Source organism: Camelus dromedarius, chromosome 6, assembly GCF_036321535.1.
Source record: "Camelus dromedarius isolate mCamDro1 chromosome 6, mCamDro1.pat, whole genome shotgun sequence".
In the NCBI taxonomy this organism is placed as follows: Eukaryota; Metazoa; Chordata; class Mammalia; order Artiodactyla; family Camelidae; genus Camelus; species Camelus dromedarius.
Genome location: NC_087441.1, coordinates 54,854,607 through 54,868,058, shown reverse-complemented (window position 1 = coordinate 54,868,058; position 13,452 = coordinate 54,854,607). Strand labels below are relative to the sequence as shown.

Below are 13,452 nucleotides of genomic sequence, written 5' to 3'. Positions count from 1 at the left end.
TACCAATGCCACCCCAACCAACTTCCTTCCAGATGTGATGACCCCTCTGCGTGAGTTTGGGTTTTGAGTGTGCTGACCATGGTGCTGAGAAGCCAGTGTTAAACATGGCCTTGCTATAAATTCTTCTCCCTTCTGGCCAAATTGTCAGTTAGACGAAGCAGCATCTAACTCTGTGTTTCAGAGCTTTGCAGTGGCCTAGATGCAGCTATGAAAAACCTGCAATCATTTAAAAAATGTAGCAGCTCAAAAAGGTAGCTTTGAAAAAATCTTGTTTATGACCACAACTGAAGTTAAAATGAACAATTCATATGACCAGGAAAAACGGATTTAAATTTATTTGTAACTCTTCTGCTTTTCCTAAAATAATACTCCTTACAAGCTTTTAAAAATTAAAGCAAGAACTTTGGTTGTTATGCCTCCAGTTACATTTTCCTCCAAAAAAATTAAAGCAGTGTTGTGTGATATAGTGTAACTGTCAACCAAAATAATAAAATTATCCAGAGAAAATTAGGTACAATTCACCTGTGGACATAGGAACACTATATGGCATTAAAGGTCAGTTTTAAGCTGGGATCTATGTAAAGCAATCAAGCAAGAGCAATTAGATAAAGAAGGATGAAGTACCTTTCATGGTATGAGTTAATATAAATTCCATGATGTGAATTACTGCATATTTAAAAGACATGCTCCATCTGTAGCCCCCACATGTAAAAATACCTCCTCACTCACTTGCCATACACACTAAAATACGTATTCATAGGACACAGACTGCTGCACTTAATTACTCCAAATGGCCTTGGCTGCTTTCCTGTCCATTTTTTCTGGGGTGGGTACCCTGTATTCTAACTAGAGGCATTCTCTGTGATGCTCGTAGTATCAGGATTGCCAACTGCACTTGTGCCCCCGCATACCTCTCATGTAGACAGTGATAACATTTTTATTGGCATTTAAGCCTACCGACCTTGGCCTCTGTTAGTTATGTGCCTAGTTGAGATTTGGCTCTCCATCTCATTTATTTTATTTACAATTGCTTTTCACCTCCCTCAGGGTAGGAGGTTGTCCTAATATGAATTCCCAACAGGGAGTTCTAAGATACACCTTGGAGTACTCCAGCCATGCTATTATCATAATCATCATGCCCAGTCTCTTCCTCCGAGTTTCACACTGTCTAGCGTGTAACAGCAAACAACTGTGAGGATGTAGGATCACCAAAGACACTAACGGCTGTAAATGTCACTGCAAGCTAGGTGCTCAAAGGCCCTGCCTAACTGTGCTGTTTGTCAACTACTGAAGTTCTTCTCTGTAAACACTACTTTCTCCACTTCTCTCCACTTTCTGACGCTTTTGGCACTTCCTAGGAGATGGTTCCATTTTTATAAACTTTCACTACAGGCACAGTTGATGACATTACTTTTCTCATCATTCTTGTTATTTCTCAACTCACACCATCCCTGTTGCTGAGCATTTTCCTATTATAGTTATAAATATTCTATTAGGCACTAGCGACTTCCTCATTACTAAATCCAAACGACAATGCTTATTTTTTTTTAACTTCCTTTCTTCAGAAAGCATTCTTCCACTTTGGCTCTGTGACAGGACACCACACCACACTATTCCCTTCTTCCACTGCTACACATCAATCCTTGAAGGTGGGTGTTCCTTTGGCATCTGTACTGAGCTTTCTTCTATTATCACTCTACATTGCCTAAGTGGTTTTGTCTATTCTGAAATCTTCACTTATCCCTCATGTACTAATGACCTACTCCTACCATTTTCCAAAACTCTTATCCCAAATGTCCAACTACCTTTTAAATATTTCTGCCTAAGTATCTTGTTGAATCCTCAAATCAACAAATTCAAATTGAACCCATCACAACACACACACACCCTTCTTTATTGTCATCTTCATGTTTACTCTCAAAGAATAAAACCAATATCCAGTGCTCATTCTGGCAGCCTATATACTAAAATTGAAACGATACAGAGAAGATTAGCACAACCTCTGTGCAAGAATGACATGCAAATTTGTAAACATTCCATGTTTTTGTGTGGAGATGCCTTAAAAAACTGAAAATAGACTTACCCTATGATCCATCAATCCCACTCCTGGGCATATATTTGGAGGAAACTCTAATTTGAAAAGACACATGCATCCCAATGTTCATAGCAGCTCTATTTACAATAGCCAAGACATGGAGGCAACTTAAATGTCCATCCACAGACTACTGGATAAAGAAGTTGTGAGATATATATATATATATGAATACTACTCAGCCATAAAAAAGAATAAAATAATGCCATTTGCAGGAACATGGATGGACCTGGAGATCATCATACTAAGTGAAGTAAGCCAGAGAGAGAAAGAAAAATATCATATGATATCACTTATATGTGGAATCTTAACGAAAAAAAATACAAATGAACTTACTTATGAAACAGACAGACTCACAGACATAGAAAACAAACTTATGGTTACCAAGGGGAAAAGGTGTGGGAAGGGATAAATTAGGAATTTGGGATTTGCAGATACTGACTACTATATATAAAATAGTTAAACAACGAAGTCCTACTGTGTAACACAGGGAACTATATTCAATACCTTTAATGGCCTAGAATGAAAAAGAATATGAAAAAAATTAAATATATATATGTATAACTCACTATGCTGCATACTAGAAATTATATGAAAAGGAATATATATATATGTGTGTATAACTGAATCATTATGCTGTATACAAGAAATTAACACAACATTGTAAATCAACTAATTTCAATTAAAAAAAAAAACCCCAATATCCATAGTTATCCACATTAAACTTCTGGCAGCCTTCCTTCACCACATTTCCCCCCAATACTCATATACAGAAACTCACTATTTATTATCCATTCTAGCTTCTAAATAACTACTGGATGTTTTCATTTCTCTTCACCTTCAATCACAAACTCAGGGCAGCCACCCGCAGCTCGTAACCTGAATTTCTACAACAGCTTTGCTTTCACTGATGCTCAGCACTGCTTTCCCTCATATATCCTTCACAAATAAGCCATCATACTTTTAAAGCATATTTTATTATATTGATTCTCTTATTTAAGCCCTTGAATGGCCTGTCATTGCCATTAGGATGAAAACCAAGCCTGCCGGCTCTGGCCCCTGACTACCTCTCAAGCCTTTCTGCTGCCTCTTCCCCACCTCCTTTTGTTCCGTGTTCCAGTATTACTGACTTTTTAAAAATTCATTGAATGGGCCATATTCTCTCTCTCTGGACTTCTCATCTCCACCGGCTCTTCCTCCCACTCTTCTCTTTGTGGAGCTAATTTGTATTTATCTTTCAGCTTTCAGCGTTAAAGTCATTTTAAGAAACCATTACCGGAGCTCCCCCATTCTCTCTACACAGACTCAGGTGCTTTCGTCTCCTAGCTCCTAATGCATTCCCATCATATCATTCACTTATGATCATGCCTTGCTTTTTCTTTGTCTTCAGTGTCTAGCACAGTGCTTGGCAGATGGGAACTCACTGTCCATCGGAAGAACAAAAGACTGAATGAAAGTACAAAGTGCTTTCTTTTCCACTGAGTTAATATATGGTTTTTTTTTTCCATCTGTAACACAGTACCGCCCTACATGCTGAATATATACTCATGTATATGCTTAATGTGTCTGCACAAAAGTGGAACGGGGAAGAATTGAAGGTAAGGTTGGAAGAAATAGGAGATGGAGAGTGATTTCTGGCCAGATGCAGTTCTTCAAGGCTTCAAGGCGATTAAAATTGAGAAAATTCAATAAGTAGCTTTGGATTTTTCATCATGAAAAAAAAAACTGTTTATTTTGAACTTCTGAGTTTTGCCTTTTAGCATATGGGGAATACTTACTTAAGAAGTGTGAAGGAATTAAAAATATTAGACCTCAGAAGATTTCATGTGAATTCTTGCTGAAAAAATAAAAATCAAAGAAAATGTTCATGTTTTTTAAATATTTAATCTCAGTAGAAATAGGTAAGTTGTAAAGGGCACCTTGGGATACTCCAAACACAAAATTATTTCTATCTAGGTTTAGAATCAATAGTATGACCTTTTATAAAGATTATAAAATTTATATTGCTAATTACGATTGCTTATGTAACAATTAAACAGACTTGCATTACTTTTACCTATACCTGCAAGCAAGGATCTGGACAGTTGGGAAATAAACAAGGGATTAGGGATTTTAACAACAAATCTATCTATAGAATGGATAGTTTGTAAATGATGTAGAATTGTTTATATATGACTTTTATTGCACATGTGTAATAAATATTATGTATAATATATATATTCACATTTTTGTGCACTGGTTAACATGATAAAAATATGAAATACAGTGATAAGTTATTACATGGTCTTTGGTTCTACTAGTTTATAATATTTTTCCTTAGTTGACAATAAGGCGGCAAAATTTTTTTCCAAGCTGGAACTAACATATGAATAGGCATTTTAAGAAAGACTTTTATGTCTGCCTGCCTGCGTGTGTGTGTGTGTGTGTGTGTGTGTGTGTGTGTGTGTGTGTGTGTGTGTGTGTGTGTGTGTGTGTGTGTGTAAAGTCAGTGAGAGTTTAGCTCACATCTGGTTTGGGGATCCTGCACAGAACTAAACAGAGTTAGCTTAGTTTAGGATAGGGATCATGATACCATTTGTCTCCTGGTTTCCCTACACTGGCTTAATGCCATCCAGATCTCTGGTCCTTCTCAAATCCCATCAAATAAGCTATATTTACATGCATTTTAAGTATACTGGAAACTTCACATGAGGTTTTTGGAAGATGGGGAATTTACACAGGGTTTCAGCTTTCCACCATCTTGCTCCCTTTTTTTCCTCTCTCTTCTCCTTTCCCCAAATTCCTGTTTTGCCATCACATAGGGAAGTTCTACCATCTCTTTCGTTTCTTGCTTTGTGCTGACCTAAGTTCCTCGCCTCCCTAGGCTCCTCTCCTTCTTCCTCCATTAGAGGCTTATCAAGATAGTTCCCACAACAAAAACTATTCTCTCACTAAAACCATTCTGTTCTTAGCTTGTTAAATGCAGCAAAACCAAAAAAGCTTCACCATGTTACAATAAAACTATTTTTGTTTAAAAAAAAAAAAACCAACAAATCTATTAGTTTATGCTTTCTGCCATTTTTAAATAAAGTAGTAAAGTTATGCTGATTTGTAATAATAACAGCTTGTGGGAAAACAGCAGTACTAATGCTCTTTTTTTTTTAACATTTTTTATTGATTTATAGTTATTTTACAATGTTGTGTCAAATTCCAGTGTAGAGCACAATTTTTCAGCTATACATGAACACACATATATTCATTGTCACACTTTTTTCTCTGTGAGCTACCATAAGATCTTGTATGTATTTCCCTGTGCTATACAGTATAATCTTGTTTATCTATTCTACAATTTTAAAATCCCGTCTATCCCTTCCCACCCTCCACCCCCTTGGCAACCACAAGTTTGTATTCTATGTCTATGAGTCTATTTCTGTTTTGTATTTATGCTTTGTTTTTTTTGTTTTTGTTTTTTAGATTCCACATATGAGCAATCTCATATGCTCTTTTAATAGTAATGGAAACAATATGATTAATCAATCTAAAAGTTCAAAATCTAAAGTACACTGATTAACTTTGCATCTTAGAGTAGGGAACTATATTTTGCTATACAGTGGTTAGCATCTTTTTTAAAAGAATGTGAGTTAGTTAATAAATGAACATTTGGATGGCTGATCAAATGTGTGTGTGATTGGCATGCATATTGTGTGAAAATTATGATGACTTAAAAGCAATTAATACTAAGTAATACTTCACTATTTGAGTGTTTATGCCTAAATATCTAATAGCTTTTCTTTTATTGCTTTAAAAATAAATAGTACTTGACCTTCCTAAAGCAGTAATTCAGAAATAATGTCACTTTACTAAGTAAATTAGATAAACTTGAGACAAAAGCAATCCACTGAATTTATGCTTTAGAACAACTAGGGAGGAAAACTCAGTACTTCTGATATGAATACAACACAGAAGGTTATGGAAACAAATTAAGGGCAGAAAACTGAGCTCTGATAGTTGAACTGGGTGAGTATTGAATTTGAATTTATATCAATTCTGCCTTATTTGAAAAGATATTAATATTACATAGGTTCCTTTTTATTTTTAATGTTCTTCCCTTTTTAACTACCATCTCTTCCATAGTACAAGAAATTAAAGAAAAAACTGAGAAAAATCAAAATATGTCATATTACACGTTTGGCAGCATAAAATGGTAGCTATTGACCTTTGAAACTCTCCTGTCATAGTTGTTGAGAGAGCCTCACATAAGAGGGCTAATAAACTACCCTTTCCATGAACACATCTCCTTCTTGGAGGTTGTGTTGTTGCCCAAGAGCTGATAAGCCCAGCCACCTTCCCTGAGTGGGAAACAAGCTCTGCAGGTCTGCAAGACAATGCTATTCTTTAGGACTTTCTAGAATAAAGCAAAGGATATAAAATTACTACCATTAAATTGAATAAAAAGGTGAAGCTATTATCCCTAGTCATAAAAATAATCTTGGAACAATTTGGAGTCAGTTAAACCCTCACATTATTTCTCCTATGTGCTTTGAGTCCCAGTGTGAGGCTTGTGTTGGCAGAGATGAAAGAATCTCACCTTGTGAGTCACTTAGAACAGCCAGGAAGGACGGCAAATGCTACAAGAATGATTAGAACTACCAACTTAAAGTGCATTAATGAGACTATTTGCATTATTCAATAAATATTTAATGCCAAGATCTTGACCTATATTCTTTAATATGTTTTTTTCAATTTCACAGGCACCACTTTTTCTTCATGGAGTTGTAAGAGGTATATCAAAGAACCAAAGATCATAGACCATCTATTCATAGACTTTTTTCTGGATTCTCATCATTCTGTCTTTTATAGTACAGTGATTACAAAATTAAATACCAACTTTTTTGACATTTAAGGCCAAAAGCAAAATAAATAAATAAATAAATGGCAATATCAGAATCACTTCAAGTTATTTGATTCAGTAAATATTACATGCATGCAAAACAAGTGCATACACCTTAGGTTCTATGTGTTAAAATATGTATGTGTTTTACATTTCCTACCCAGAAACTAAATCCTTTTTCTTCATTGGAAGACCTAAGTTACAGAGAAATATTAATATAAGAGAAAAATCTACTTAAAATATGTGTATTCTATGTGATGAGAATACACAGATCTTTCCCCCTCTTATAACTCATGTCAGTTTTTGCCTTTGAGAGTTCCCTATAAGGACAACTAAGATTAGTAAGGATTCATGTTAGTTGAGTAGCACAAGCTCTTCTTTTCCTCTGTGCCTGACTATGTTTTATAAGGAAGGGATGACAAAGCAAAAAATGTGGATTGGTCATTCATCTTCTCCCACAGAAATTTTCACTAAAGTAAAATTGGAAAGTTCTGAATTTCTACTTCATCTTTAGGTTTAGCTATTTTTCTCAAAGCTTCTTTCTGCAGTCTGATGACCTAACAATTTGAGTTCTAGAAAGAAATTCACTTGGACTATAAGTGAACCTTTTATAACATAGAGACAAAGAAAAAAAATTTTATATGCCCTTTATATCTCATTGGTTGTTCTGATCTCTTTCATGAGAAACCACCCACTGGTTAGTTTAAAAAAAAAAAAAAGCCAAAACTTAACTAAATCTCAGATCCAGTTTAAAACCTGAACTAATCATAGGGTTAAAGCATCTTTCAAATAACCCCTCAGGTAATTTCTCTACCCCCTCACCGTAACGAGCACCAAAGTGGGGGAGTGGGCTTGCAATGTTGAGGGGACAGGCCCCTGGCTAGTCCTGAGCTGTACACTGACTGGCATCAGCTGATTGTGAAGTAAATCTTCTGTCTGTTTTGTCTTTACATGTCCCTGGCCTCTAATGCTTAAGTCCATGTCTATTAACCTTTGTTCAACTCTCAGATCTAGAACAGTCCTAAAGGGAGTCTCTGATGAGCCTGATCTGCCCAAGGATGTGTCTGTGAACTAATCAGAGATCTGAGTGTGACCACCACTGATCTTAGTCAGAGTGGTCCCTCTGTATGCTCCCTGCACAACCACAGAGATTCTAGCAAGCCTTTCTCTTCCTTCTGCTTCTATAATATGGGAGACAAGGGTTACTCTGGGGAAATAAAACGCAATTGCTTCCCCCTGCTAGACAGAGCAGCAACACCAAGGTTACCTTAATGAGTCTGTTTCCAGGACACCCAACTGTAGTCATGTACATAACCTCCGCTTCTAATCCATTCCTTCTCTGCTTTCCCCAGGTTCAGAAAAAAAGTGACTTCCCTGTTTGCTTTTTCTTTTTGGGCTTGCATGGTTTAACCCACATATCCTAGCTCTTGATACGCTAAAGAGAGAGAGAAAGAAATTTGACAATCTTTTCTCATGACAATATCCTAGCTCTCAAGGTTATTATAAAACTTGCTTCCAAATAATATTTTTAAATGTCAGAAAATGAATCTTTTTCTTGGATTCCTTCTATAACAAGTTCTAATCTTCAGGCAGAAGGACAGAGTTGGGCAAAGAGGATGTGGTATGAAGAAAAGTTTCAAAGGTTAAAAGGAAAACCACATAAATAACCTTAGACTATCATACTTATTACAGACTTTTCTTCTATACATGTTTTTTAAAGTAGACCATGAATCTAAAATTTATATAAAATTCAAAGGACAACCAACATCCTTTTAGGAATATGTTCCAGAGTCAGAAAAAAAAAAATATATATATATAGGTATTGATAAAGTTTAAAGCATAAAAAATAAAACATTTTTATGACAAAATTATGGTCAAAAATTAACAGCTTATTGGAGAAAATACCCTTAATACAGTTATAAAAGTATTGATACCCATAATTCTTAAAAGCTTTTACATATAAATAAGGAAAATACAGGTACTCTACTCAAATAAGCAGTTTGCAAAAGTATAAATGCAAATGGCCAATAAACATTAAAATAAGTGTTTAGAGATTTCTGGTTTCTAGTTCTGCATGTAAGAAAGCCTGGAAGTTGCCACTTCATCTTAACAATAGGTAAATAGCTGAACAGACTGAAAAATCAACCTATATTAGATCCTTAAAAAAGGGAGGACACAGGGAAGACTGCTGCACTCAAATTTGAGAGACAGACAGATACAGGGAGTCACAGCTTACCAGAGCAGAGGCTCATGAGCAGAAACCACTGGGGAAACCAGTGCCCAGGAAGGAAACCCTGAACTGTAATTGGCAAATTGCTGAAGGCTCAGTGAGGACTACTCTGAGAGTTGAAAATTCTCGGGAGACTCACTCAGAGTGGAACCACAACAATTTGGTGAGTTTACCTCCAGGAGCCCAACCAGGTTCCCACAGAAAATACTGGACAAAAATCCCACATGCTCCAGCAGGGAGAGTGGAAAAGGGACTATCGTGAAACTCACCAGAGCCCTCTAGTTCTCTTAACAAGGCCGGTGCTCAGAGGAAACTAGATAGCCAGAGTCTAACCTGCTGGGGTTTTATCAGAGCCTAACTAACCTGAGTGACAGGTAATACCCAATCCCAGCTAGTTCTAGCCATTCTCTGTTCCACCAAAGAGGGGGAGAAAAAACCTGAGAAACACTTGTGAAGTTCACGGTCCAGTCACAGCCTCACTGCAAGACTGAGAACTAAACCACAGGACTACAGAATGCTTCCCCTCCTCCCACACCTCAGTACCACATGGCTAAAGGCCTACTGACAGCACTTACTTTTTCCCAGTACATCATGTCCAGCTAATAAGAAAAAATTACAAAGCATTCCAAACGGCAAAAAACACATACTGAAGAGACAGAGCAAGCATCAGAACTAGATATGGCAGAAATGCTGGAATAATCAGATCAAGAACTTAAAAACACCTGTGATTAACATGTTCAGGGCACTAACGTATAAAGTAGATAGCATGCAAGAAAAAATAGCCAATGTAGACAGAGAGATGGAAATCCTAAGAAAGACCCAGAAAGAAATCCGAGCAATAAAAACACTGTAACAGAAATAAAGAATACTTTTGACTGGTTTATTAGTAGACCAGACATAGCTGTGGAAGAATCTCTGAACTACAAGATATGTCAATAAAATCTTCAAAAACTGAAAAACAGGAAAAAATTTTAAAAATTAGAACAGAACACCCAAGGACTGTGGGACAGCTATGAAAAGTGTAACATATGCCTAATGAGAATAACAAAGGAAAAGAGATAAAGTAACAGAGAAATATTGAAACAATAACTGAAAATTTCCCCCAATTAATGTCAACAGATCATGAAGTTGAAATAATACCAAGAAGGATAAATGCCTAAAATGCTCTACCTAAGATAATCATTTTCAAACTATAGAAGATAAAAGATAAAGAAAAATAATCTGAAAAACATAAAGTTTAAAAAACACCTTACTTACAGAGACATAAATATAAGAATTATATCCAACTTCTAGGAAAGCACACAAGCAAGAAGGACATGAAGTGAAATATTTAAAGTACTGAGGGGAGGAATTGCACCAACCTAGAATTCTATACCTTGTGAAATTATCCTTCAAAAGTGAAGGAAAAATAAAGTCTTTCTCAGAAAAACAAAAGTGAGGAAATTTGTTGTCAGTAGATCTACCTTTAGAGAGAAGAGAAGTAATACAGGTCAAAAACTCAGCTCTACATGAAATAAGGTAGAGAATCAAAGAAGGAATAAGGTAAAATAAGAATGTTTATTTTTTCTCATTCTAATTGATCTAATAGGTAACAGTTTGTACAAAATACTTATAGCAACAATGTGTTCAATTTTATATACACATATATGCTTCTATATAAGTGAAATGAATGACAGCAATGATAAAAGGGACAGAAGGGAGGAATTATGATTTTTTTTATTATAAGGAACTCATATTACCTGTGAGTGATACAGTTTATTTGAAAGAAGACTTGGATTAGCTGGAAATGTATATCAAACTCTGGGGCAGTCATTTAAAAGGTAGAATAAAAAAGTGTAACTGATATGTCAAGAAAGGAGGAAAAATGGAATCATATAAATGCTCGATTAAAACCACAAAAGGCAGCAAAAGAGTAAAAGATAAAAATAGGAAATAAAAGAACAATGGCAACAAATAAAAAACAGTAACAAATGTGGTAGATATTAATCCAAATATATCAATAATCACTTTCAATGTCAATGGTTTAAATGTACCCATTAAAGGACAGAAATTGTAAGAATGGATTGAAAAAAGATCCAAATACATACATCTACAGAAAACCTGCTTAATTATAAATACATATAGATTGAAAGTAAATGTAATGTAGAAAAGGATACCATGCTAAAACTAATCCAAAAAGTAGGATTAGCTATAGTAATTTTGGATAGAGCAGACAGTATCAGAAATAGAGAAGGGCATCATTTAATGAAAAACAGGTCAATTTTCAAAGAAGACATTACAATACTTAACTTGTATGCACCTGACTAAAAAACCCATTAAACTATATGAGGCAAAAACTAATAGAATTACAAAGAGAAATAGATGAATTCACAATCATACCTGGAGTCTTCAGCACTCCATCAATGGACAGATCCAGCAGGCAGAAAGTCTTGAAAGGACAGTTTGATGCAATAACACCATCAATCAATGAGTTATAATTTAACTCAAAATGAAACATAAACCTAAATGTAAAACACAAAACTCTGAACCTCCTAAAAGATAATGTAGGAGAAAGTCTAGATAACTTTGGGTATGATAATGCCTTCTTAGATACATCAAAGATACCATCAGTGAAATAAATAACTGATAAACTGAACTCGATTCAAATGAAAAACTTCAGTTCTGAGAAAGACAATTTTAAGAGAATAAGAAGTCACAAAGTGGCAGAAAGTATTTGCAAAAGGCACATCTAATAACGGAGTCTTACCAAAATGTGGAAAGAACTCTTAAAAGTCAGTAAGAAAACTAACAACCCTATTAAGAAATGGGCCAGCAATCCTAACAGATACTTCACAAAGAAGATACACAGATGGCAAATAAACATATGAAAAGATGTACCATATGTCAGCAAGGAAATACAAATTAAACAGAGACACCACTACACACCTATTAGAATGGCCAAAATCTGGAGCACTGACAACACCAAATGCTGAGGATGTGGAACAACAGGAATTTTCTTTTCCTGCTGGTGAGAATGCAAAATGTACAGCCACTTTGGAAAACAGTTTGGCAGTTTTGGGGGGGTTTTGTGGGGTTTTTTTAAACAAAACTAAATAAAAATGAAAGATATGGGTCTACACAATAACCTGCACACAGATGTTTATAGCAGCTTTATTGATAATTGCCAAAGCTTAGTAGCAACCAAGATGTCCTTCACTAGGTAAATGGATAAACGGTGGTCCCTCCAGACAATGGAATATTATTCATAAAATGAAATGAGCTCTCAAGCCATGAAAAAGATGTGGAAAAAACCTAAATGTATACTACTAAGTAAAAGAAGCCAACCTGAAAATAAGCTGATGAACTGTATAATTACAACTCCATGGCATTCTGGGAAATGCAAAACTACAGAGACAATAAAAAAACTCAGTGGTTGCTGGAAAGGAGATAAAGATTGGGAGGGAATGGGATGAATAGGAAGAGCAGAGAGGATTTTTAGGGCAGTGAAAATACTCTGTATGATACCGTAATGATGGTTATATGTTATTATACATTTGTCCAAACCCACAGAATGTACAACACTATGAGTGAATGTAATTATCAGCTATGGACTTTGAGTGATTATGATGTCAGTGTAGGCTTATCAATGGTAACAAATGTTACCACCCTGGAGATGGATGTTGATAATGGGGTAGGGCTTGCACGTGTGGGGCAAGGGGTGCCTCTGTGCCTTCGCCTCAGTTTTACTGTGGATCTAAAACTCCTCTCAACAATTAAATTCATAATAAAAATGAACTTAAAAAATTAATGATTACCCTGTACTAGTTATGAAAGAAATGCAAATGAGATGAGAGATCATTTTCCCCTATAGATTGGCAAAATGTAAATGAACAGTAAAGGCCAGCATGGGGAAACACAGAAAGAAACTGGCACCCTTCATCGGAGTGGCATTAATGGTGTACAGTGATTCATATCACTGGTTTTTGAAATCAGGTAATTCATGGATAGAAATTACTATATTGCCAGTTATTAACTTTATACATTTGGCAAGTAACTTTCATTTTGTAATCTTTGGCTTTTACTCCTGAAACTGGAGATGATAAAAACCTCAGTTTTGGGAGATTTATATGTGATAATATATGTAATCTACCTGACATGGTGTCAATAAAGAGTTGCTGTCGTTACTAGAATGCAAATTGATTAAGCCTTTTGAACAGGAACTTAGCAATACATATCTAAAGCATTTAATGTCTGTGTTTTGAGCCAACACTCCTAGGACTT

At 35.5% G+C, this 13,452-nt stretch overlaps 1 long non-coding RNA gene and 1 other non-coding gene across 3 annotated transcripts in view; one reads left to right on the top strand and one right to left on the bottom strand.

Moving 5' to 3' along the window:
• LOC105092262 (uncharacterized) overlaps positions 1–13,452 on the bottom strand; it is a 333,225-nt gene that overhangs the window by 107,693 nt on the left and 212,080 nt on the right. The gene's annotated exons all lie outside the window — the stretch shown is intronic.
• LOC116154523 (U6 spliceosomal RNA) lies at positions 1,941–2,046 on the top strand. The gene has a single exon (XR_004138498.1). It is a non-coding gene; the product is annotated as a U6 spliceosomal RNA (small nuclear RNA).